This window comes from Macrobrachium nipponense, chromosome 40 (genome assembly GCF_015104395.2).
Source record: "Macrobrachium nipponense isolate FS-2020 chromosome 40, ASM1510439v2, whole genome shotgun sequence".
NCBI lineage: Eukaryota > Metazoa > Arthropoda > Malacostraca > Decapoda > Palaemonidae > Macrobrachium > Macrobrachium nipponense.
In genome coordinates, this window is record NC_061101.1 from 55,815,003 (window position 1) to 55,838,198 (window position 23,196).

General features: G+C 43.8%; 1 protein-coding gene across 5 annotated transcripts in view; it reads left to right on the forward strand.

The window, feature by feature from the left end:
- The window catches only part of LOC135212168 (RNA-binding protein Rsf1-like), a 90,421-nt gene that overhangs the window by 1,292 nt on the left and 65,933 nt on the right, over positions 1–23,196 (forward strand). The gene's annotated exons all lie outside the window — the stretch shown is intronic.

A 23,196-nucleotide genomic window follows, 5' to 3' on the forward strand; every position in this document is an offset into this window, starting at 1 on the left:
TAGATGGCCACATGATTTCATTTATAAATTGACTACCTAAATATAGAAAAGGGTAATATATATATATATATTATATAAATATTATATAATATAATATATATAATATTATATATATATATATTATTTATATAATATATATTTATTTATTTATATTTATATATTGCATACAGGTGTGGTTAATTGGAGAAATTTGCAGATATTGAGAAATTTATTTTCTTTTGTCTTTCATCCTTGTGTGGGGTAATGCCATTAATGCACGTTGTGTGGTACGCTGCAGGCATTATACTTTATAAAGGTTCTTGCGTGTACCTTCGAACTCTAACTGCAACCCTTTTCATTTCTTTTACAGTATCTCCATTCATATTCTCTTTCTTCCATCTTACTTTCCACCTTCTCACAGTTTCATAATTCAATTGGAGGTTTTCTTTTGTACACCTTTCAAGCCTTCTTACTGTCAGTTTCGCTTTCAGCGCTGAATGACCTCATAGGCCCCAGCACATGGCCTTTGGACCAAATTCTATATTCCACTTCTAATTCCAAGAATTTGGATGCTCGGGAGTGCCGCATGATTATTACTGACCGCACAGTGATGAAAGTAAAACAAAAAACAAATTTCTAATCCCTGTATTATCTCAAATGATCTCACCCTAAGGTAAATGGCCAAGCGACGACATAGCGGCCTCCTCTTACAGAATGCAGCCAGTTCCCTAAGAAGCTCTTTAATTATGCCATAATTTCTTAATGTAGGAGAAAACTCTTCATGAGGATTGCAGAGGTCACGTTGTGCTGCCTGGATGGGCCACAACTCTTGACTGATGCCCATGGCAGCAATTTCAAGTACTTTGTTGAGAAGGTGGCCGCATGCTGAAAGAGGTGGCTGCTATATTGTAATATATATATATATATATATATATATATATATATATATATATATATATATATATATATATATATATATATATATATATATATATAAAAAAACAGCTTTTGAATAAGCTTAGGTGACACTGTCTGCTAACTTGCATAATTTAGGGGAAACTTTATTTGTTGTGCTAATCCAAAATCAGAAATGCACATGGAGAGCACTCATTTTAGTTGAATGACTAGGCTACTAGCTTTCTCATAAAGTGGTGATACACAAATATGCAACACTCATATCTCAATAAGCATTAAGAACAAAATACAGTGATTTTTATTGATTTATGGTTGTTTCTTCTGAAAATTACACTTGTTCTGTTTATCAACAAACAAGAACACAGACTGACTCCTGTATGTCACTGTGCCACAGTAACTGACTCTGGGTTGTTTGAATATGTTTTGTTGGCTTTGGCTTCTGTCTCAGTCAATTAAAGTTAAAAAAGTAACCATAAAGATAGATTTCAACAGTTACATCCTAACCCAACCCCCTTACTTATAGCTAAGACACTGTGCCCAAACCTCTTATATGCAATATTGAAATTACTTTCCTCTGAAGTATTTACAGCCCAACTTCTTAAATCTGGGACTTTTTTTAATGAATTGCCATTAGTTCTTGAGTAGCTACGAAGGCGGTGCCACGTGTTACTTTTTGGATTTATTTTTATTGCACAACTGAAATTTGCTAATTAAATACACAAGCACAGTTTGTTTCCAACAGACATTCTGTGAGCTAAAAAATATACACCATACAAAAGACATTGGAGCACTTACAGATTAGCGGGCCCACTCGACCGCCGACCGAAATCGGCGGAAGAACACCAAAACCAATATGGCGGCGATACCAAAACAACAACAAAGTAGGGAAGCTACTACATATCCGCGACGATCGATTTGTGTGTGCTGTCAGTAGGCCGTGGCGGAACGGCGCTTTCGCGCCTTATCCGCATATTTTAAAGATTCTTGGCAGGCACGGCATGTTCTGGCAAGAGGTAATGTTGCGCTGCGCGCGCTAACCACAGGGGTTTCAGTAAGGCTACTTACCCGAGCGGATGGATTTGGGTGTCGCGATACCAAAACAACAACAAACAAAGTAGGGAGCAACTGGCCCGGTAAAGTGTAAACAACCCAAGACATTTTATATATATATATCTATATATATATATATATATATATATATATATATATATATATATATATATATATATATATATATATATATATATATATATATATATATATATATATACTCATCTGATATTGAGCATCACGTGATCATTAAAATTTCTTTAAAAATATTATTTTATCATTTACATTGTGTGTAGTGGGAGATACATTTTCAATAGATTACACTATGCTAGGCTTTCTATGCCTGTGCCTATTTCAGTTTTGGTAGATACCATTGGTAATGCATATTATATCAGAGTTAGCTTTTAGGTATGCAATAAATAGAGCTAGAAGCAAAAGTTCATCGGTTACGTGTGAATCTTCATACATTAAATCAGGCTTATTAACCAGTGACTTGTCTAAGAATTCATTAATTTTGCTTTATAATTAACAATCACTGCATGCAAGACACCACAGTATAATCAACAGCAAGTAACCAAAATTGAATTGAGAAACAGCTGTTTGTCAGTGCCAGTTACCATAACTAACACACATTGAATAAGGGTTGTGGTACAGTTGTCGACTTTATAAAAATTTGCTAATTTTCAGTGATGATTTTCATAAATGAAAATAAATAATTATTCATCCTTTATGCAGTGGAGAGGAAAGTATTATAAAAATATGCCTCTTAAGTTTACATTTGTATCAGTGTCTGAAGAAGCGAAGAATGTGCAGGCCACAAAACATTGTGGAAGAGGCAAAAGCAGCTTATCCAACACATACTAGCAAAATTATGCCTTTACTTAATTTAATTGACTGCAATTATAAATGAAGTAACTGGCATTTTTAAACCCAGCCTTGACATTTCTTCCTACACATTATACAAACCATCAGTCTTTTACTTGAGGAATTACTTTCAGGCACCAGCTGGAACTCTATAACAAGGTAGTTAGGCAGTAACTGCTTGTCCGATAGTCGGGAGTCCCGCCCGACTGGACATAAACATTCCATTTTGCTTTCGACCGCCGTCTTGTGCAGATGTTCTCTGTCTGCTCGCTCCTGTCGTCAGATTAACCATTCTTTCCTTTTTCCCTTTTGCTTTTATTATTGTGTTTGTCTATGTTTGTGAGTTTGTATGCTCAGTATGCAAGCCCACACATCAGGTAAGCCCCCCCCACGCGGCGGTTATGCCCTGGAGTAGGGGCCAGGAAATGTGGAGCTTTCCTCTCCAGTATTGGAGAGGAAAGCTTGTATCTCTTGGTCAGAGGAGTAGTGGGAGAGATACGAGGGAAGGAAGAAGCTGCACAAGTCTGCCAAGGCATCATTGGAGGGTTCTCCCTTCCTTTGGTGACCGATACGTCGTCGTCTTTCCTTCTCCCACGTAAACTCCCACGTCTCGCTCTTTTCCCTTCGGGGGACATGTCTCTCTCTGCTTCTTCGCTTGAGCTGTCGAGTGCAGAAGAGGGAGGGAAACATGCCGCCTTGGAGTTGTACTCGGGAACTTCTGTTCACTCAGTGGGGGATCCTTCCCCCTCTGGGCGAACAGGAACTCCCCCCATTAACCTGACTCTTTCCCCTTCAGGTTAATCTGACTCCGCGGGTGGGGACCTGCGGCAGGTATGGCTGACTCGGAATCATCCTGGCACTCCTTCAATATGGGGACTGCTTCATCATCTCGCAGCAGCCTCAGTGACCCATGGAGCCGAATCAAGGACAACGACAACCATTTCAACACCTGGGTATGTGGCACCACCACACCTGGTGTACACTGCAAGTTACGTCAGTGACCCCATCTGCTATGGTGCAAACACCAGTGCCGCATACCTCGTGGGTGGAATATCTCCCACCTCCTCCTCCAGGTTATGGTGTCCTCACTGCCCCACCAGACTTTGAGTGCCTGAAGAGTTTGCCGCTGGACTTCCCTCCTGTCTCCGTCGATGTACCTGTCGCCCCTGTCCCTGTGCGTGGAAGTGCTGCTGCATCATCAGTTCCTCCTTTCCGGGCCGCACTGAAGCCTGCTGCTTCGGCAGCCGCTGCAGCCCCGTCCTGGGTGGGGGATCTTTTTGCTGTCCTGAAGAAGCTGGTGAAGAGGAAGTCTTAAGAAGAAGAGGAAGGTGTTGTCGTTGTCTTTTTCGTCTTCGTCTTCTGCCTCCTCCTCCACCTCTCCTTCTGAGGCTGCCCAACTGAAGAAGAAGGTGGTCTTTCCCCCCTTACGAAGTCTCGTTCAGGACTTATAAGGGCTTGTCTCATCATCCGAGTGAGACAGATGGACCTTCCTCTGGGCCTCTGTTCCTTCGGGAACTGGAACTGCCTTGCCTTTCCCAGGGAAGAGCAAGGCAGGGACCGTGGAGGTGCCAGCTGTTGCCGGTACTTCTGCTCCCGGATCTAGAGGTTCTGCCTCTGGACCGGGAACCGTCTCAGGTTCATGCCAGCGAGTTTCTCAGAGTGTACGGTCACCTGCTGGTGACCGTGCAGCTAGAGTCCAGAGTGCTGAATACGCTCACCGCCAGGACTCCGTCACGGGGTGGAAGGATGGTAAAAGTCACCCAGGTGACTCTCCCCTAATCGGTGATCGTTCACGTAACGATCGTCCGGTCCCCAGGGTTGACGTGACAGTCCCATGAGACCGCCCGAGCGAGACAGGGAGGAGTTCCCCTCAGTCCCTGGGAGCAGCTTTGGCTGCTTCTGGGACTGTGACATGTCGAGAGGACGGTGCTCATTCTTGCCGCATTGGTGGACGCTACCTGTCACCCGGCCGTCGATCACACCAGTATGATCAGACGGTCCAGGCAGCCGGTAGCGGTTCCCCTGACGCGAGAGATTGACGCCACCGTCCTCGGACCAGCGCTTCTCCACAGGGAGACTGCTTGTCTAGACTTGCAGTCTGGTCATCACCGCGGGTTGGTGACCACCTGGAGCCCTCTCTGTCCACTGGTTCTGCCAGTAGACAGAGCGGGAACATCAGATCTGCCTCACCTGTCCCTTCAACTTCCTCGTGATACACTGGGAGGAGCGAAGCAACTAGGGGGCACCGTGAGGAGTGCGCTCCTCACGGTCCGTCCACAAGAGCGTATGTGCCTGGATCGGTCGTAGGACCTGAGAGGTCATATGCTCAAGTGGTCAGAGGAGATCACAGGGGGGCTGACGAGGTTCTTCCTTCTGAAGGAAGTGTGTCTTGGGAGGGGCTCAGCCTGGATGGACCTGACGGTCCGTCGCCTCAGGATGCAGTCACTCCTGAGATGCAGAGGTCATCGCACTGAATCATCAGCACAATGACCTCCGGGAAGGATCAATGGTTGCTCCCTCTGACTGTCCATCGCGGTTAGAGTCGTTCTGGGGTCTGAAGAAGGAACCCAGGCCGTCTGTAGGCTCCCATGGTCCTCGTTGGCTGATGGTGTGCTGGACCAGGTGAATGCTCTTGTCTCAGGACAAGAAGCCTTGCTGAGGTCCAGCAGGTCAGACAAGTTGCTTCCCCCTCCTCTGCCTCGTCAGCGACGCTTCTGCGTGCCTTCGTCTAACCCTTTGCCAACCAAACTGGTTGACCCGGAGTCAGCCCGCATAACTCCGGGCTTGCCTCCACAACACCTGCTGTTGGAGAACCTCTGGTTCATGCAGCAAGAGGCAACAGCCTTGGAGTCTACCATTATGGCAGCCTTCCAGGCTGTCTCCTAGCTGGATTTGTGGTCCCTCACAGTATCCAGGATCGCAGCTTCTTCGAGACCGGTAGCTCCCGGAGAAGACTCTGCTTTCTGGAGACTTTGTCAGTCTGGAGGTAGGGCTATCTCCTACCTGGCCCACCAGATGGCTAACCTGGTACTTAAGAGGAGGGACACTGTCCTGAATCGGGTAACTAGGTCGGCTGGTCCGGAGTTGGCATTGGGTCTCAGGAATGGACCGTTGCTTGGTTCCTCCTCTCTTCCCCAGAGAGATGGTGGATGCTGCGGTGGAGAAACAGAGAGCTGAAGACAATGACTGCTTGGTACACCAGGCAGTCTCATTCAATTGCTGCTAGGCCCTGAAGCTTAGCTAGCTCTTCCTCTGCCCCCAAGACTTCTGCACCCCTGGCAAGCCATTGGGTAACATGACAGTGCTATGGAGCCGAGACCTGGGTAGTAGATGTCCTTCGGGAGGGATATCTTCTCCCCTTTTGAGTCAGGCCACCCCTCACTTCCCACCCAGTCCATCGCCAGACATACATTCCCGGTTCTGCCAGGGCCGTAGCACTCAAGGAAGAAGTGCAGACGATGCTGAGTAAGGGAGCTTTAGAAATTGTGCGAGAACTGTCACCCAGGTTCTACAGCCTACTTTTCCTTGTGGAGAAGTCTACTAGGGTGCTGGAGACCAGTGATAGATCTCTTTCCTCTGAACCGATTCATTTGCCAGGCTTGGTTCACGATGGAAACAGCACGTTGATTCTATCAGGGAGAATAATTTTATGCTTTCAGTGGACCTGAAGGTTGCGTATTTTCAAATACCCATCCATCGGTCCTCCAGGAAGTACTTTCGCTTTATCCTTGTTCAAATTCAGGGCACTTTGTTTCAGACTCTCAGCTGCCCCTCAGGTGTTCACACGAGTGTTCACTCTGGTGTCGGCTTGGGCTCATTCGGTCAGGATACGTCTTTTGAGGTATCTCGACGATTGGCTGGTCCTGAGAGCTTGCAGTCACTACAGGACGGGGATCGCCTTCTCGACTTTTGTTTCAATCTAGGGATCGTGATGAAGTCGGATCTCGAGCCCAAGCAGAAGATAAAATACCTGGGCATGCTGATTGATACGGTAGCAGCACAAGTTTTCCTCGCAGATAAGCAGGTTCAGGGAGGCAGCTTGACGGTTTCTGTCACAACAGGAACAGCCAGCTCAGCTTTTGGCAGGTCGTGATCAGTCACCTATTGTCGTTAGAGAAGCTAGTCCCTCACGGGCATCTTCACCTGCTGTCTTTGCAATGGAGATTGAAGGAGTGTTGGTCTAAGGCGCGGATCCACAATCCTTCCTTGTTCCTCTCACGGAGGAAGTAAGGGAGGATTTAGCCTGGTGGCTGGACAGCAGGAACCTCCTAATAGGAGTGCAGTTGCACACTCCCCTCCGGAGATGCTTCTGTTCTCGGATGCATTGACTGAGGATTTGGGCGCACACCTGGTTTCAGGTGTGTGGAATCAACATGATGAGCACCTTCACATCAATGTTCTGGAATTCAGGCAGTGTTTCTGGCGCTCCAAGAAATCTGGGAACAGGTGATGGGACACTGGTGTTGATGAGTGATAACACCACAGTACTATGGTGTACATCAAGGCAAGAGGAAATGTAAGTGGAAGACAAAGCTCAGCCGGCCAGAATCGGGTGATTGGGAGCTACACCAAGATGTGGTGGAAAGGCTGTTTGACCTGTGGGGGCGTCCAGTGGTGGATCTGTTCGCCACCGGGTATGAGAAAACTCCCGGTTTTCTTCTCCATCATGCTGGACCCGTGGCTCCCAAATGCCCTCAGGTTGTTTGGTATCCGGACCTGCTGGCTCTTCTCTCGGAGGCCCTGCGGGAGATTTCCCCGTGGCACAACCTGCTGTGTCAGCCGCACGTGGAACGGTAACACCAGGCAGTACATCCCTGTGTCTTCACGGCTGGCGGTTATCCACCATCTCTTGCGAGCGAGAGGCTTTTCTTGCCGAGCAGCAACAGAGATGGCAGGATACCTGTGACAGTCCTCTGTAGCAGTATACCAAGGAAAGTGGTCCATCTTCTGTGGTTGGTGTCGTAGACAGGGTCTCTCTCCGCTCAGAGCCACTCTTCCTAGTCTTTCTTCACTGAGAAAGGCTCCTCTCTCTTTCTGCAGCTAAAGGATTTAGAGCTTCCTAGGCTTTAGTCCTTAATCTGCGAGGGGTGAATATTTCCTCTTCCATGGAAATATCCCTCCTTATGAGGAGATTCGAGAGATCTTGCCCACCCAGGGAACTCAGACCCCCTGAGTGGAATGTGACTCATCTTAAGGAGGTTGATTTGTAGACCCTACGAGCCTCTCCGGGAGTTGTCAGACAGGGACCTGAACTTCAAGATTGTGTTTGTGCTGGCCCTGGCATCAGTGAAGAGAGTAGGGGAACTTTATGGTCTCTCTTATAATGTTAAACACTTGAGGGGATGGGGATCAGTTTTGCTCGATTTCGTCCCGGATTTCATAGCGAAGACTCATAATCCTTTGTTCCCTGATGATAGGTTCGAGTCCTGTATGATCCCCTCCCTAGAGGACTTTACTGGTAACGATGCGGAAGAGGTGCTACTTTGTCCTGTTAGAGTGCTACGGCGCTGTCTGAAGAGAACTCGCCATCTCAGGCCTGAGTGTCGACGCCTCTCCGTTAGCACCGGAGTAACCAAGAAAGTGTCCAAGAACACTATTTCTTTCTGGCTTCATGAGGTGATCAGGAAAGCGTACGACTCTGAAAGGAGTTTTGACACCAGTACCTTTTGTCCGAGACCCCCACAAAGTTAGAGGTATTGGTCCTACTCTTGCGTTCCGCAAGAACTTGTCGGTTGCACAGGTGCTGAAGGCAGGGGTGTGGTCCAACCAGACCACCTTCACCTCCTTCTACCTTTGGGATATTGCCCACAGGTCCTTGGACACTTTTTCCTTGGGACCCGTGGTGGCTGCCCGACAAGTTGTGTAGCTTACCCAGCTCGTCTAATGGGACAAGGTTGCAGCTTGTCCTTTTGGTAACCGTATGAATGGAGAGCGAATGAGTGTGTGACTGGCTTCTCTTCCTTCTTCCTGCAGGCAGAGGGCGATAGATGCAGGTAAGTTATGTGACTGAGCTCCATACTTTTCCTTTCGTTAGGGATAGAAGCATATATCCGTCCCTTCCCTAACAAGTGGGGAAGTGGACAGCAGTAAGAGACAAACCCAATACTATATATTTGGCCTCTTACTTCTGACTATAAGTTCTTGTTTGCTATTCATAAGAGGTTATACATGCCTCCCTCTTATGAATTGGTCCAGAGGTCTGCCCATTGGTCTTGCAGTAATCTCACTCCGATCATTTGGATAAAGGCAAGGATCTCCCCTTTGCTCATACGATCAGGTAGGGAACCTTGGTTGGGTGAACACCAGTCTGTTCACAAGACTCGGATTCCTCCCATCAATCAGTGAGTCTTCTTTATGTAAAGGACCAATGGTTTGTATAACGTGTAGGAACAAATCACAATTTTTGAAAGTAAATTGTATTTTTCCTAACTATACAAACCTTAGGTCCTTTACATTTATGCCCATGTCATGCCACCCCTCAATCTGTTCCTGAGCCTAAAGCAAAATGGAATGTTTATGTCCAGTCAGGCTGGACTCCCGACTATTGGACAAGCAGTTACTGCCCAAGTACCTTGTTATAGAAGCTTACGACCAGGTTCCAGCTGGTGCTGAAAGTAATTCCAAGGACCTCAGGTTTGTATAGTTAGGAAAAATACAACCGACTTTAAAAAATTGTGAATTTTAAACCCAGCTTTGATAATTTACAAAAAAGAAAAAATAATCTGAAACCTGTTGCATTTAGCAACTAATGGCTGTGATGATGTCTGTAAAATGTAGTCAGCTGATTACCTATCCTCTGTAGCTCCTACTTGCGCTCCCCTGCCGGTTCAGGAAAAGCGTATCAAGAAACTTGAACAGAATGTAAGCCTTATTTTAGATTCCGTTAAAGGTTTGACTGAATTTATGATAGCAAACCGTTCCGAGTCCCCCCCATAGTGAACGTTCTTTTTCACGTTCCCCTTGTAAAGGTAAGGTATCGGTGCCCTTGCCTGTATGTAGCCTGAGCCTAGGACTGCCCTGCGATAGTTGGAAAAGTCCACTGCCAGGGAACTGGGTCGGTTCTCGGGGTGATGGGGTTATGTGCCCTCTGACTCCTTCCTCTCCTTTTTCAGTCACGTTTTAATGTGTTCTTGGCTATTCCTTGGTCTTCTATTGTTGGAGTCTCATTTGGACTCTGATAATGTCTCTCTTTCTCTTCCTTCTATGGTTACAGATTCTACTGTTGTTTCCAAACTAATGCCATTCTAGCTGCTTTACTCTCCAAAGACGTGTTGGCTGGGATTGTTCCCAAGCCACTTGAGACGCACTTGGACGAAGTGGTGCAGTTCATTGTCGACGAATCTTCTCCACCTCTCTTACAAGTCCCGTTTTCTTTGCCAATGAGTATCCCCTCTGCTTCTGCTTGGCCAACTTGTGTCGACTCTAGCAGACAACTGCAGACTACTACTCCCAGAGGCTCTACGCCTTTCCAGTCAAATTTTTGTTGCGAGGAGTCAGCTGCTGTTGTCTCGAATCTGCAACTGGTGGAAGAAGAGCTTGAGTTGGAAGAGTCTCATTCCGTCTTTCAACAATTGCTGGAATGTTGCTCTTCTCTTTATCTTCATTTGGTGGAGGAAAGAAATTCTGTAGAGACTAGGTCGTTATTATCTTCCAGCATTTCGACTCCCATCAAGTCTTTGAAGAAAAACCTAAACTTCCCCCTTCAATTAGAGGACGTTTTGACAAAATATCTCATCATCTGGCACACAAAGCTTCTTTTAAGTCTGCCAGTCTAGTGTTCTGAGTGAAATTGTGGAGAGTCAATTATTACAACACAGGCTTGTTACCGGTGCTGAAACTGTCCTCGGTCAAATTGCTGATTTCTTTGTGTGTCTTGATCCTATGAAAAGACACGCTCTTGAGACTGGTAAGGTGCTTTGGTCTAATGCAGAGGCAGATGATCAGAATACACTTCGCAGATCTGAATAATACATCTGGTTATAATGATGGTACCGATCATTCATACACTGCTATGACGTCACAAATGTGTCAGGCGGAGCTTTCCGTCTTAGCTAATGGCTGAGTAAAAGCCTTCAGAATACACTTTGCAGGAGAATTTGTCCATGTCGTTTAGAATTATTGAGGTTTTCTCTTTTGCGGAATTTGCGCTAAGTACTATTGCCACTTCTGTGCACCAGCTTAAAGACTTTCTGATGCCAGCAGGTATCAAAACTTGGGAGGAGTCTTTGTATTTTTTGTCTTGCATGGATAAGGCTATTTCAGAGATATCTCACTAGACTCGTTATCATCTTTCTGTTTACCTCACGGTAACAGAAGTCTGTAGCTTAGTCTTCCGTTTCATTGCACCTGCCGCTGCGATGACGCAGAATGATATTCTTCAGACAATCTGAGTTTGTCTTCTTTGTTCACCTCTAATTGCAGATGAATGAACAGAATTCCCCCCCCCCCCCCCCCCCCCCCCCATGCCAGCTCTGCTTCCAAACAAAGTAAATAGAAATGTCCTCCCTGATCCAGCCTATGAGAAGCGGTTCTTCAGGCATTACAATCCCTGTTTTCATTACTGAAAGAGACTGCTTTCATTGCAAACTCTGACTTCTCACCGGACAGCAATGAATTAGCGGTTTAGCGTTTTCAGTCCTCTGTAAAACAACAGGGATTAAAGCTGTCTTCACTGGTTGGTGTCATCAACGGGACTTTTTTTACGTTCAGAATCTTGAGAGTTGACTTCTCTTGATTCAACTGTGAAGACGTAGGTCCACATTCACCATAGTCTTTCACTAGCATATAGTATTGTTTCTCTGTAGTGGAGATTCAACTACTATGAGAACTTCTGTCTTGCCATCAGGGATCTCGGTCTCTAGAAGGCAATTGACTATCGTCTGATGGGTGCATGCCTTGAGAGAATCATCATCTTGTCTCCCAACATCGGTGGCGAACGACGATTTGCATGGTTGTTCTTGGCATAACCCTTCAAAAGGCAATTGTCAGTACTACGTCTCGGATGCATTACAGCTCACACTGCACGCAGTCAGTCGGCAGCTGTCGAAGAGTCTGGGGATCGTCATGAGCTAACGCTGTGGACTTTGTATCGGTTGATCCAGATCAGTCATTACTTTGTCCTATTGACGTGTTGCTGTACCCATAAGGATCGACACCCACCATGGAGTGTTGGTGTCTTTATCCGCTGTGGACTGCTATTACAGAAGTGTCTGATGACATGTCTTTCTCCAAATATTACGAGACCGTGAGAGACTTCTCTGCAGTTGGATAGCCCAGTGGATGGGTACTTGTCATCACTCCGAAGAATATGTCAGACAGGAAGATAAATAAGGTCTCATTGCGACCATATTTATCTTTCCCTTTGGGCCTACCCACAGGTCCTTGGAACCTCATTTCCTTGGACCTGTGGTGGATGCTTGCAGGTTTTGTTTGCTTACCCGGCTCCTTCAAGAGAACAAGTTGCATCTTGCCTATGGTATGCAGTTCTAGAGGTAAGAAGAATGTGAGAGTGACTGGCCTCTCCCCCTTCCCCACCTCGTCCTTCCACTCCTCTTCCTTCAGGTTGAGGATAGGAATCGAACTTACACTGACTGGCCGGGCGATTGATGCAGTAAGCTTACACATAGAGCAGCCTTTTTATGTTTCTTATCGGAATCATAGAAGCAATCCTGATCCTTCCTCTAGCAAGGGAAGGAAGGAGACTGCCAAGAATGCAAACCCTTCCCAGAACTTTGCATTAATGCCTCCGACTAAATATTCTTCACAGCTTTTCGAATAAGTTACGATTCCTCACTCATTTCGAAAAGGCCCAGAAGTCTGACTCTTGATCATGCAGCTCCTATACTCCGAACAAGCCATTTGCATTCTAGGTTTGTTTACAGTCTCAGCTGATTGTGTTTTACCGATATCATCAGTGTCTTTAGTTGTTGAATGGAACTTAATTCAGAGATACATACATTCCTTTCGTAAGTGATCAAAGTTGGGTTTAACAAAGCTGGGTCTATGTGTTTTTCATACAGAAAAGTCGCGGTAAAGGGAAACCGTTGTTTTGTTTATGTTTTGTCGCCATTCTCAAACAACCACCAATAATACTAGAATAATAAACAATAATTATGGTACACAATCATCGTTCATATGCCTGAATTGTTTGAAACAGTTATAATTTTAAATTACAAACAGCTTTGTGTGCAGCCCCACTTGATGTTTGCTGCGTTCATCATAAAAGCGTGGGAGAACGTGAAAATATAGTGTCAAAATAATTTTTAAAATACCATGAACGGTACCGAAGATTTTTATTGGCGACAAAGCCGAAATCGACTAGAATCCCTAAGGTGGTGGTAACATGTGATCAATCTAGTGATATGTATGCGACACCTTTAATGAAAAATTAATACTGTTATCATGAATGTTATTACTAGTAATAACACCACCATTGAAATTTCTTAAAAGTTTCCGAAAGATAAGCGTTGTAGTCAGCGCAACTGCAACTCGATGTTTACATTTTCTCAGCGGGGATCGCATAGATAAAAGTTTCTTTCATTGATTTCAAATTATTCCTCAAATAAACTTTGTTATGAAGATATGCCAATACATAATATATATGGTAAGATGGTTTTATTACTTTTATTATGATTTTATTTCATAAAGTGCATCTTTCTATATGTTGGTGGTTAGGCTATAGCACCGAGTCCAAGGGTAGCTTCATCCACGTTACCGGTGCACGATAATAGTCGTTAGTAGGTCAGCATTCTTTCCTCAGATTCAGTTAAAACTAAAGGTTAAATTTAGCGGTATATGCCCTTGCCGATCTTTTCTCCATAGCGAGTAAGGATGTAGTAATGTAAGAAGATATCAGTCCTATTCTCCTTAACGTCATTTGTAACATAACTACGGTAATTTTTTAATATATATATACAGGCAGTCCCCGGGTTACGACGGGGGTTCCGTTCTTGAGGCGCGTCGTAAGCCGAAAATCGTCGTAAGCCGGAACGACACTTGGAAATATGCCTTAAACTAAGAAAAAGTTAGAGAGACCTTACCTGTGTGACATGCAAGTATTGCATGATGTGTAGTGTGGTTATTTCAATGGCAAAGGATGGTTCTTGAAGGTATAATTCTTTATTAAACTCTTGTGACACTATAAAGCACAATGTACTACACTTAATCCTTAGGTTAGATTATACACTAAACACTATATTATGCACTGTACACTACGTAGTATGTATGTAGTAATCCTTTGGTAGATCCTGGAGTACACTAAAATCCCAGTCTGGTAGCTCTGGAAGGTAAAAGTATAACACAATTAGTACAAAATACTACACAAAGTCCTGAATGCAATATGTAAATTATAGATATCAAGAGTAAAAGAGTTAATGTATGTTAATTAATTCCTTACTTTTAGTTTATAATTCCTTTGAGTTATATCAAGAGTAAAAAAGTTAATGTATGTGAATTAATTCCTTACTTTTAGTTTAAAGTTTGGTCATGCTATGTAACCCTGGATGCACAAAGTCTTATGTGGCCCCATAGCCTACATCATTCAGGGGGTTCTGGAATGTACAAAAAATAATTAGTATGTCAGTAAGTACTCTATGCATAGTAAGTTACATACAGTAATATGCACCATACATGTAGGTTTATATCACATATATAACATGTATAAAACTTAGTTTAATGTATGTTAATTAATTCCTTACCTTTAGTTTAAAGTTGTCGTGCTATGTAACCCTGGATGCACAAAGTCTTATGTGGCCCCATAGCCTACATCATTCAGGGGGTTCTGGAATGTACAAAAAATAATTTTTGTCAGTAAGTGCTCTATGCATAGTAAGTTACATACAGTAATATGCACCATACAGTGGTTTAATATCAACTGGTATGCATAGTAAATGATTGGTCTACACCCCCTGTTCAGCAGGGAGTGTACAGTATGTAATTCCATGAGGGACCTTGATCACTTATCCCATGTGAGAGATCTGGTCACTTTTTTTTTAGTATGTACGGTATAAAACTTACTTAATGTATGTTTACTACTATGTATAATTCCTTACCTTTATGTTATGTAGTAACCCTGGACAACGTTTTATGTGGCCCCATAGCCTGCATCATGGAGGGGGTCCTGGTTTTCTGGAATGTACCAAAAAAGTATCAAAGTTAAGTCATGTTATGTATGTTTAGTAAGTTACATACAGTAACCATACGTACAGTGGTTTATAACATGTATGTACATAATCAAACTTGGTTGGAAATTCCTGTAAAAAAAAGTTATGTACGTATGTAATACTACTGTATGTAAAAACCTTACTGTTCATACTTTGTTACACTAAACATGTTTACATGGTGGAATACGTATACTTTCCTGAAGGGTTTTTTCCATCCAAAAATGGTGCTTCTACTTGTAGTTATCCTTGATGACACTTGTAGTAATTTGTTAGTAACAACCTGGAGTTGTGTGAAAATGTTGGTTCTGGAAGGAAAAAGTAACAAAATTAGTGTACAAAATATACACTACAGAAGTTGTGAATGCAATATGTTAATTACTGTAGATATATCAAGAGTAACTAAAAGAGTTAATGTATGTTAATTAATTCCTTACTTTAGTTTAAAGTTGTCGTTCAATGTAACCCTGGATGGACAAAGTCTTATGGGGTGGCCCCATAGCCTACATCATTCAGGGGACTCTGGAATGTACAAAAAATAATTTTGTCAGTAAGTCCTCTATGCAGAGTAAGTTTACATACAGTAATATGCACCATACAGTGGTTTAATATCACATATAACATGTTAGTAAATTAAAACTTAATTTAGAAATTCCTTACATAACTACCAACTTTTAGTGATTCTCAAAGCTGTTACCTAGGTTGTGGGAGATGGAGGTGGAGGTGTAGAGCATTCATGATAAGGATGCATTCCAAACCTAACTTCAGTGTGCTTTATCACAGATAACAGGCTAGGATGATGGGCAGTCTGGAATGAAGAATTAATATTAAAGGACAGTATGTAACCACTTAGGTGTACAAAATTTATTGTACGTATGCAAACATTAAACACAACTGAGAATTCCATTACCTTCAGCAAAATGAAGACATGTAGGCTTATGTAGAGGTCTGGTTTATGTAAGTCACAGGTGCATGCCAGTCTGGAATGATAATGTAATAGTACATATGATTATAGTATGTATGTTACATACATAACATGGTTATTACATATGTAATAACTAAAACATTAATAAAAAAAATGTCCTTACCAAATTCTAGTGGTTGGCTTGCTTACTGGGATGGCCATATGGTACATGAGAGTGGGTGGCTGGGCTATGGAGTGGGATGGGCAGGTGCTTGGGATCTGGAATGATAAAAAATATATAAAATGATAGTTACTACTACTGTAACTACTGCACATGTTATTACTGTTTGACATATGTAGTGTGTAATACGTATGTTCAATATAAAAAATGAAGAATTCTTTTACCTGAAGGAATGGAGAGGTTGATAACTACTCGTATCAACTGATTTGGGCTCTGGAGAGGTGATACTCGTATCAACTGATGAGGGAACATCTAGATCTGGAAAGAATGATAGGGTACATAAATATATTATAAGGTGGATGTAATTGTAGCATATGTACACTTTTAATAAAATTTCTATTAGCAATTTATAAAACATTTTATACAAATTTGTTAAGGATTGTTACCTTACCGTGTATAGGGCGAGGCATCAAAACCATGGAAAGGCTCAGGGTCATCTGGGTCACTGTCACTATCAAAGGGGTCTGAAATGAAAAAAAAAAAAATAATGTTATGCAACATCAAACACATTGTACCACTATGTAAGTTAGTGTACGTATGTATGTAGGGTGTAAACAATTTCCAACATGAAAATGAGAAAAATGAAATTGCTTACCTGATTGTACACGTACAGGTGGGCGGGCTGATACAGAGGGTCCAGGTACAGGGGATCTGGAACTGTCACAGGTAGTACAGGGAGATCTGGAACTGTCACAGGTAGTACAGGGAGATCTGGAACTGTCACAGGTAGTACAGGGGGATCTGGAACTGTCACCACTTCTGCAATAAAATTACAAATGATGAAAATTAATGAAGTTACAATTTACTCTTACATTTAGTTGTTACATTAAAAATTAACACATTTTAATATGTACACTATGTAAACACATAATTTGTTCATGAAACTTACCTGACAGATATATATATAGCTGTATTTTCTGAAGTCCGACAGAATTTAAAAATTCGCGGCACACGCAGTGGGCGGCCAGGTGGTAGTACCCATTCCCGCCGCTGGAGGCGGATATCAGGAACTATTCCCATTTTCTATTCATATTTTTTCTGTCGCCGGTCGGTAAACAAACTGTTTACAGACCTCCGCCTAGGATTTTGAAACTTCATTAGCCACTTAAGTATCCTAATTATTCTTTCGATTATTAACTGGATTTGTGGCTAGGCATACGCTATCGTAAATTTTTTCATTGCATTTGATGTCTGAAGCAGTTAGCCTAGTTTCAGACTTTGTTGTCTGCATGGTAAGGTGAGGCTACCGTAACTTTCGGTAGACACTCGCTTAGTATATATGACGTTTACATGTTTTTCCCTTGCATAAGGTAATTAGTGTAATGTGTGACTGATTACGGAAGAAGGAGGATTCAATTACGCATTTTAGAGCGTGTTAGAATCAGGAGTTTTCCTCCACAGTAAACAGAAGTTAGAAATAATGAACCTTCTAACCTCCTGTAGATTTTATTTTGCCTAACCCTGTGGTATGGCTTACGAGCCTAGAATAAGTGTCTGCTAAAGGATTACATCAAGTAATCTTAGACTAAAGTGCTCGCTCTCCAACCAGTGTTGTGAAGTGTAGTGCCCCTTGTGTTGTGGAGGGGGCGTCAGATCGGCCCCATAATGCCTCTAGGCCTGGACCTCTGTCGGACTCCCAGGACTCAGGGAGAGGGCATGTCGAAAGCCGCAAGAGGGTTACGGGGGCTCCCCCACCGATCTGGCGTCCCTTCGGCAGAACCTGTTGACTCTTCCCAGGCTGCTAAAGATCGTGCACGTGCGCGAATCTTGAAAGATTGCTTCTCGTCCTCCGAGGCGTCCTCCCCACACAGGGGGTTGGAGTTCTCGGAAGGACTCGCGCCCCCTAAAGAAGCTTTAGAGAAGAGGACGCTTCACGTCCTCTCTCTCGTCACGAGAGGATGAGAGAGTAAAGAGACCACATTTTCCCTTTTAGAAGAATGCACTGGCTCTTTTCCTAAGGGACATTTAAGGAGGCTCATTCATCTTGCCAGAAGAGTTGATTTGAGCCTCCTGCTGAGAACGCTCATGTATATATCATTTATACATTATTAAGGAGGCTCATTCATCTTTGCCAGAAGAGTGATTTGAGCCTCCTGCCGATGACCGCTCCATGTAAACATGATAACATTATTAAGGAGGCTCTTCATCCGCCAGAAGAGTGATTTGAGCCTCCTGCGAGTGGAAAGCTCATGTATATACACTTTACATTATTAAGGAGGCTTCATTCATCTTGCCAGAGAGTGATTGAGCTCCTGCGGTGAACGCTCATGTATATATCACTTATACATTATTAAGGAGGTTCATTCATCTTGCCAGAAGAGTGATTTGAGCCTCCTGCGAGTGAACGCTCATGAAGTTAGAGCTGTTTCAACCTCGCTAGCATTCCAAAAGAATTTGGTAATCAAGGACATTCTTGATTCCACCTTTTGGAGGAGCAACTCAGTATTCGTCTCCTCTCCTCATTGCGCTCCGTATACGTTATGTAACGTTCGCTTTACTTCGATAAAGCAAGCTGATAAGTTTGACGGCCGGCAAGCTGCTTTGCACAGTCAAACAACTTATGTCTCTGGTCGGCATAAGAAGGGCAATTTAGACGTGAGGAAGCTTTTGGAGGTGCTCGACGTCCTATAAGTAGAGACATTCTCCAGGACGCTCGGCAAGCACCTTGCGGAAGACGAAAGCCATACGTCTTCCTTTAGTGTTCACACTCTTCAGGAGCAGCGTGCGGCTCTCCATGGAGACTCGCATGAGGACGTCCCTTAAAAATATTCAATGTCATACGCAAAACGCGGTTCGTCCATAACATTTGAGATGTTGGCAAGGTCGCTCGCCAGGACGCCTCTTTGGCGGGCCTTGCATGATCAAGGCGCTCAACGAGTTCCTCTCTGAAACGTCGTTCAGAAGACTTGGTGTTCTCTGCTCAGACACTCTCGTAGCTGGACGCTTTCCAGGACGCTTTTGAGGACGCTCGGCAGGAAGCTTTTGAGGACGCTCAGCAGGACGCTTTCCAGCACGCTTTTGAGGACGCTCAGCAGGACGCTTTTGTGGACATTCGCCAGGACGCTTTCGGTGAAGCTCGGCAGGACGCTAGCGAGGAACGCTCGCCAGGACGCTAGCGAGGACGCTCGCCAGGACGCTAGCGAGGACGCTTTTGAAGACTCTCGGCATCCTACACGTCATGACGCTCGGTAGAGCACTTGCCAGGACGTCTTCAGAACGATAGGCGTCCTACGCATCAAGACGTTCGGCAGGATTCCTGCAAGAACGCTCTTCAAGAGGGCGTCGTCGAAGTAGAGGAAGGAGTTTGGTCTCGTCAAGATGTCTACTTCGCTTTCTACGAAGGGAGCGTTCAATAGAATCCATCACTTGATGAATTCCAGGAAAACTGTAAGCAGATTTCGGTGTCATAAAACGCCTCGTCTGCTTTCGGGATTGCGCTGCCGAAGGGGAACATTAAGGTCCTTCCTGTCGTAAGCCCAGTCTCTAATCAGGAATCCTGCCCCTTCCTCGATTTCGCGGGAATCGGGAAAACATATGCTCGAATTTCCTGGATTACTTTCTGTCATGTAAATGGGTTAGTTCTCATTGACAAAGATCTTCATAACATTTTATCGCTTAAGCGGATAAGTAATAAATTTCGGAAGAGCTCTCATTCATTTTCAGAACCGAACGTGGACAGTCGTTTTCCTTTCTTTCTCTCTTCCTCGTCCAGGAAAGATGTAGTAGAGAATTCGATGTTCAAATTACTACAATACGTAGTTTATCTTTGCGTCATTTTGCTAACGCATGGGTCGAGTCATATACGCATATCGTATTTACCTCTGCGGATAGAAGCCGAAAGAACTGTTGTTCTAATGTATTTATTTGACACTCCCTTCAACCTTCCAAGAGTTTTCGGAGTAAGAACAACTCTTCAGGTATTGTTACGACAACACCAACTCAGCTTCTGTATTTAGCGAATTCTGTTTCGTTTAAATAGGCCTGCTTGAGAGTTTCCTTTTGCTCGATAATATCATACCTATTCCTTAGTAAAGGGAGTAGCTGGCAACTCAGGCAGATAGTATTCTGTTCTCCATTGAAGCTTTCCTTCGAGGAAGACTTCTCCTTCACTCTTTTTGATAGAGATCGAAGTGGTCGATCTCCAATCCTTATTTTGTTTTCTTTAAGGAAAGAATTTAGGATGGAGATCGTTGTTCAGAATACTATAAATATACTACGTATATTAACCTCGCGACATGATTCTACTAAGCAGTTGAATTGTCCGAGGGTAGGCGCCTATCCTAGTTATTCTACGGATTGCGACTTAGACGAGAAGTATTCTAATTGAACTGCAACATCAACTCAGCTTCTGTATTTAGCGAATTTTGTTGCGTTTAAATATGCCTGCCTTGAGAGTTTCCTTTGGGCTCGACTAATTTTCATACCTATCCCTTTCGTAAAGGAGTAGCTGTAACTCAGGCATATAGTGCTAGACGATGATCAAGGCTGCTGTTACTGTGATCTACGCAGTACCGGCTAGCTCGGTGTCATGCGCGGTTGGTTACGTCTCTCTCCCTTGCGGGAATGGCTTAATAAACCGTCTCTTTGCCCTACAATCATGGATTTTAGCCTCGGGTTTGAGAAATTTCTAGTAATCTTGAATGATCATACCTGCCGTTTACTTAGAAAATTTCAACAAGATATCTCTTATACTTGTTAGGTGCGGGTTTACCGCACGGTAACATTCTGTACGAATCTACCGCGGCATAGCACTATAATAATGCTCTCCTGCTTATGCAAAGCGCAGCCTTATTTAGGGAAGGAAGCAGGCTGAGTGAGGGAATGGATGAGTTTGCTGGGGACCATTTCCTCGCTGGAGAAGCTTGTTTTCCCTGAATAAACAGCAATTCAGACCTCTACAAATTTTCCTCACGAAGAAATTGGAATAACATCAAAGATCTTTGTAATTCTAATTTTCTCTCAACGGCTTGAGGATCACCTCAGGTGATAGCGAGAGGGTGCCAGACATCCGAACAGAGAACAGATGTTCTGGCACATTGTCTGAAAGAATTGGAAGCCAAATTAGTCGGCTTTCCAGTTCCTCGAAGGGTGAGGTTGGATCGAGTGGCCCAAATCATCTCGGATAATTTCTCAGCTCTCTCATAGCTCGAGAAGAGAGAATTGGTTATGGGCTTGGGCACGGAACGTAACGATCCTCAATAGGTTCGTTAATCTAGTGCACGTCCGTGGGGGTCTTCTCGATCGAAGGCAACAACTACTGACGTCTGAGTAATCCTCACTTAGAAGTATGTCGAAAGTGAGGAGAGACTGAGGGAGTCCTTTCGTTAAGTTTTTCGTAATATTGAAGACGAAGGAGCTTCCTCTTAAGTTGTTCCCTTATTCATGATCCTAGAGGATTAGCTTTAGTCGCCACATGTTGGGCCTCTAAGAGGTTGGATTCACAGAGGTCAGGTAATTCAGAGAATTGTCCAAAGACCCTTCCCGAGAAGAATCGGTGTAATCAAACATCGTCACTTAGTGAAGTATCTAATATCTCTCCTCTCTGAGTCTGAAAGCGTTCAGACTATCGAGAAGCGATAAGATCTTCAAGATTTATGGCAGTCTCTTGGCCAAGGCAAAGCAGTGCTGCCTATTTTCAGTTTTCAATCGGAGGGGGCCGTTTCTGGAGATAGTGAAGGGAAATGACTGTTCCTCCACCTCGACCTCTGTGAATTTCGTTATGGTTCTATCTTTCCGTATGAAGTATGAGATAAGATAGAAGTCCTAACTGTTGTAGAATATGCAAATATGTTGTTGACGGCCTCTAGGCTCAGAGATTCGGTTCTGTCAAACAACAAAGCTTCACGATCTTTGAGGTCTGTGGAGATCTTGTATTCTCTGGATCAAAGGTTCCGGCATGGAACTTAGACGTAGTCTGAGTTTCTGATGCCAAAAGCATTTCGAACTATCCTTTCTGCGAACTTAATACACGTGACCAGAAAGGCTAATATTCTAACCGCTTCTAGCCACGGCAAGGAGGGTTAGTGAGGTTTTATTTTAGCCATCATCAGAGGTTTTGGCTTTAAAGGACATAATGCGGTCTGTCCGCTAAGCCTTCCGTTCTTGATAAGAACGAAAACCTGTCTGACCATTGACCCGAAGGCTTGGAGACCAAGGGTATGGCACAAATTATTGGGCAAGGGCATTAGAGAGTCCTGTGCCCTGTAGGGTCTCTCAAGTTTTATCTGATAAACTATAGAAAAGTCAAGGTCAACAGACAATCTGCGTGTTCCGTAAAAAGACCAGACTAGTTCATGTCCAAGAACACCCTGGCATGATAGCCAAGGAGTTCTTTTAAGAGGTCTCATTCATTATGTTTGCATAAAGATTTGAGATTTTTTCTTAATATCAATGCTCAAGAGGTGAGGGCGCGGCCTCGGAAGCATTTCAACAGAGCATGACACTCAGTAACATCCCTGAGTGCCACGCTTTGCGAAGCAACTCTGGGTTCGCTTCACACTCCGACAATCTGCGGTGTTCCGTAAAAAGAACCAGACTGGTTCATGTCAAGAACACCCTGGCATTATAGCCAAGGAGTTCTTTTTAAGAGGTCTCATTCATTATGTTTGCATAAAGATTTGAGATTTTTTCTTAATATGAATGCTCAAGAGGTGAGGGCGCGGCCTCGGAAGCATTTCAACAGAGCATGACACTCAGTAACATCTGAGTGCCACGCTTTAGCGAAGCAACTCTGTGTTCGCTTTCACACTCCCGACGGGATGTGAAGACGACATTTCAGATCCGTAAGTCGCTAGGACCATACATATCCGTAGATATATTATTGGGTGCAAGAAGCAACACGAATCCTATCCTATAGAAAAGGGATAGGTGTGCTTTTAACTTTGAAGGGTTTGGTCGCTTGAGGCGCGTTCCTTTTCTTTAGCCTAGAAGTTATGGAACTAACTTTGATAGGTTAGGTCAGGTGGTGGTTTTAGCTTCGGTGCCCTCAAAAGTATGGTTCATATGGTCTAGTCACATTGTGGTCACGCCCCCGTTGACAGATCATCTAGAGCGCACCAGCATTACAGGTCTCTACCTCGCTGGCA